This window comes from Grammomys surdaster, unplaced genomic scaffold (assembly GCF_004785775.1).
Source record: "Grammomys surdaster isolate TR1022 unplaced genomic scaffold, NIH_TR_1.0 62, whole genome shotgun sequence".
NCBI classification, from domain to species: Eukaryota; Metazoa; Chordata; class Mammalia; order Rodentia; family Muridae; genus Grammomys; species Grammomys surdaster.
This window is the reverse complement of record NW_021604564.1, coordinates 16629347-16633921: the sequence shown is the minus strand read 5'-3', so window position 1 is coordinate 16633921 and position 4575 is coordinate 16629347. Positions and strand designations below refer to the sequence as shown.

At 44.3% G+C, this 4575-nt stretch overlaps 1 pseudogene; it reads right to left on the bottom strand.

Moving 5' to 3' along the window:
* Positions 1–2805: 2805 nt before the first annotated feature.
* On the bottom strand, positions 2806–3918 carry LOC114619033 (annotated as a pseudogene).
* Between the last annotated feature and the right edge of the window lie 657 nt (positions 3919–4575).

Genomic DNA, 4575 nt, shown 5'->3' with positions numbered 1-4575 from the left:
TCTTTTAGGTGTGTGTGTGTGTGTGTGTGTGCGCGCGCGCGCCTATATGTGGACATCAGAGACTGGCCCCATGGAGTTTTAGATTTTCTGTCTTTATCGTATCCCAGAGTTCTTAGATATTGTGATCATGCTCATCTACTTTTTTGTTGGTGTTTGGGTACAGTGTCCTTAACCTCGCCCTCTCTCCCTGATCACTGTCTGCTTTGATGAGTTGACTTGTAAAGCTTTGCATTGGGTTTTTGCTGAGTTTTTCATTTCTAACATTTTATTTTATTCTCCTTAACATTTTATTTTCCTTGCTGAAATTTCTTTCTGTTGTTTACTATTTTATCCATACTGATAACTTGCTTATTTGTGCAGTTCCCTTTTTCTCTATGCTGCTTTCTGGGTTCTGGATTGAATTAATGTGCTTGTTTTTATCAGCTCACCACATGTAGCTTTGCAGTTTGTGGACAAGGCAGATTTTCTCAGTCCCCCTGAGTTCACTTAGCTCATGTACCCCTGGGATTAGCACTATTCCAGCTGGAATTGTGTTGTGAGTATTGGAAGCAACCACAGCACTAAGATCTGTACAAGCAGAAAACATGTCTTGACATGTTCAAGACCATCTATTATTAGTCATCCTCCGGCGACCGTCACATAGGCTGTCTTAGTTACACTTCTATTCCTTGTGACAAAACACCATGACCAAGGTAAACCTATAGAAGAAAGAGTCTATTTGGGGTTTGCAGTTTCAGAGAGTAAGAGTACATGATCATCGTGTAGAGGGCATGGCAGTCAGTCATGGCAGTAGAGCAGTAGCTAGCTGAAAGCTTACATCTTGATCCACAAGCACAAGGAAGAGAGAATAGTCTTGATTTAGAAACTTCAAAGTCCACCCCCAGTGACACACTTCCTCTAAGAAGGCTACACTCCCGAATCCTTATCAAAACAGTTCTACCAACTGGGGACCAAGTATTTAAATACATGAGCCAATGGGTGCCATTTTGAATCAAATTACCACACAGGCCACTGAAGCCTGAGAGTTCCCAGGCTGTCTATGAACAGCAGAGAAATGGCTACAGAGTACTCTGCCTACTGACCTTAGGCTCAGCGCATGTTTGACCTGGCTTCTTTTCTGTCCATTACCTAACTTCTCCACACGTTTCAAGAACCCTGTCATTACTTTTGTGTATTTTTGGAGCTCTTCTTTTTAATATTTTTTCTTGACTGACTCTTTTCCTTCAGTAGGTCACATGGAGGCAGCTTCTAGTGTGCCATCTTATTGAGAAGCCTTGGATGGTGAAGACATTTACATTTTCAGGTTACCTTGAGCAAATAGCACAACTCATAACTGTGCAATTATTTTTAATGTCTCTATTCCATATAAGGCTCCACAGTCCATAAGTATGGAAATACTCTCTATTTTGTTCATTATTGTCTTTGTAGACCCTAGCAGAAGCTACAGACAGCAAAAATACATTTGTGAGACAAGCAATGAATGACTAGCACACACTCTCTCTCTGAGCAATAGGTATCATGCATTCACGAGCTAGGTAATTACCAGTGTACCATGAGCACTGAAGAACCTGTCAGGGTAGGAGCACAACAGAAAAAGCTTTCAGCATTAGTGGTTCCTGAGGTGTGGTGATGTGTCCAGAGTGGATTCTGGAAGTCCAAAATATGGGGCTGCTAGATAACAAGCACTCTCCTTCTGACCTACATGTCAGTCATGTCTCATGAACTCCTGACAAGTTGTTTAATCTGTAGCTTTGGTTTGAGAGAAAGAATCAACTCATCTACCTCTAAGGTCAGTCTGCTAAACAATGAGAAAACCTCCAGGGGCAATTCAAGTCCCATAGGAGGCACAGAGCCACCTGTGCTCACAGATAAGCATTAGGGAATGTTAAACATACAGGGCTGAGTCTTTAAGAGAAGAGATGTGTAACCTGTTTTCTGCCCAGAAGGCTGGGAATGATGTGGTTAAAGCCTAGTGACCTTCGCACTATCTATATGACCAAGGCCATATCTGGTTACCCAAGACTCATCTCAATCATCCTCTTGATACCCTTGTCTTGACATTGTTTCTCAGTCAACCTATAGAACCCATCTTTATGGAAGAGGTACTTTATAAAAAGTTCAATGTAATTATGTCTTAAGCTTTGTTGTTCACAGGGGACTGAGTTAATTATCATCAGGAAACTTTTTCCTAGCTGTTTTTTTTTTTTAAATTCAAAGCATTTTGCTTTAATTCAGTGCTTCAAATCTCATCCAAACACACACTCACACATCTAAGTTTTAAAGTCACAAATTTTAAAGTGCACACAATTTTATTCTCCTGCACTGTGGTAACCCCAGCCTGCATACTGCAGAAACAGTGCACCTCTATGCACACTGGCCAGATTCCCAGGGCTCCAGGGCCACGTGCGCTGCTGAAGTTTCTGTGTGGGATGAGAATGCATCCCTCAGAGTGCACACACCCCGTCATGGCTGGCTGTTGTTTATTGTTGATGATCAGAGTTTCTTTCTTTTTTTTTTTTTTTTGGTCAGAACCTCCCAACAGCCAGACAGATGGACGTCAAGCTTGGGTTCTCGTTCCTTCAGAGTCTGACTCCCAGAGAACACTGCTGGAGGATAAGGCAGATGATGCAGGCTGTGAGGATGCTGTCCATGGGTAGGCAGGGATCAGAAGCCTGGAGTCGGGTCGCAGGCTGGGTGCCCCTCACTGGAGCCTAGAGCAGTATCCTGTCCTCTCTGGGTCAAGGTCTTGCAGCAGAGGAGCACATGCCCCTGACTCTGGAGCCTCCTGGGTAGATGCTGGGGTGCTCACAGGAAGAAACATCCTTGTTTCTCTGGCGGAACATTCCAGGAGCCCATGAGGGTATCATCAATGAGCCGAAAGCACGAGTATTTCACCCAGGCTTTTGCTTCTTCTGCCAGCAGGCGCCAGCCCTCTAAGTTAAAACCAGCCACGTTCCATGTTGGGTCTACCGGGTCCAAGATCATAGGTCTTCTGTCTTTTTTGACCTGTGTGGACAGGTAGGCATTGACCTATTCATTCATGGCATCATAATAACATGTCCAGCAGATTCGAAGCTTTAAGAACTGAATGATCAGCCCTAACACAGTCCGGAAACCCTGGGCTGTCTGTCCTTCACTTTTGTCTGGAGTCTCAGTATCCCAGGCATAGATTGTGAACAGCTCCAGGGTGTACTGTGGTGGCAGTGGCTTCCCCAGCTTCTCCTTACACAGTTGATACCAGTGCTTGACCAGAAGGATGAGATTCCTCAGCTCGTTTGGACGTTTCCACAGGAAGTTTTGCTGGAGCTCCAAGAAACAGTTGGAGTACTTGCCCGTCTTGTTCAGGATGTTGCACTTATGGATGAGTTCGGTGTACATTTTGTTGTAGATTTCACAGTCAACCTCCTCTTTCTTTCTCACTTCATACAGGACATCATAGGCTGGCTGCACATCAAATTTCACCTCCTGTTGGAACTGAGGGTAGCTCAGCATGAAACTCAGATACCTGTAGTTGGGCTGCTCTGAGCTCTGAACCTCAAACTTCTCTCCCAATTGTTTCTCTTGTTGCAACTGGCTCAGGTGTTTCCGAATTTCCTTAATGAACTCTTCCAGTCCCTCGAACTGATCATCAAAGCTTTTGAGATTGTTAAATGATACCACAAGGTCGGCCTCTGACCTGCCCTTGAGCACGGTATATTCATTGTAGGAGCCACCCATCGTTACCCTGGAGACCCTCACCGGGTGGGCGGCACCTTGGAAGCATCTCTCCATCAGGAAAGCACTTATGACATCGATGTCTGCTCTGATCTCAGTAATGAATTTGGTGTCACCAAGAAGGTGATCCTGTATAAACTTGTCCAGCTCCCAAGGCGGAGTGCTGCTGAGATCCACAGGAGTGCTGCTTTGATCCATTGCCATCCTGAGGCCAGGAAGGTATGCTGGCTGTAGGCTTCTAGCTGTTCTTAAATATACCTGAAATAAACTATTAGTGTCAGACTCTTGAAGTTTGAACTAATACCAGCTACTGAGCTGTGTTGAATTGGATTTCCTACATGCAGACTGACAGTCTGCTGGCCATGGTGTTTGCAGACACCCCCTCCCCCCCAAGTCCTATAGTTTTTTCCCTGTTCAGATATTTTCTTTGTTGTTTCATTGGTTTTTTGAGCCAGGTGTGGCCCAGATCTAATCAAACTTTACTTTGTTTTTTATTCATTTTCTCAAATCGTAATTAATTCACACAGGGGTTATAAACACAGAAAGGCAGGATGTGGGGAAGGGAATGACACTGGAGTGTGGGTGTTCAGGGGGAATACAGATATCTTCAGAACCGGGTATCGGCTAGGTGAAGGTTCAGGGGACAATTCACCATGACTTTGCCTATGACTCGCTTGTCCTTATCTAAGTTGGTATTGTCTGCCAAGGCTACCTATTTACAAGGTCTATGACTACTCAGGCTTATAAATTTCCACAAAAGCTGCCTGTTGACATTAGCTTATAGCCATCTGTTTCAATGTTTTTCCACTGAGACCCAAGACTTGGTGTTAGTATACATGTATGACAGGCTGATTGCTGATT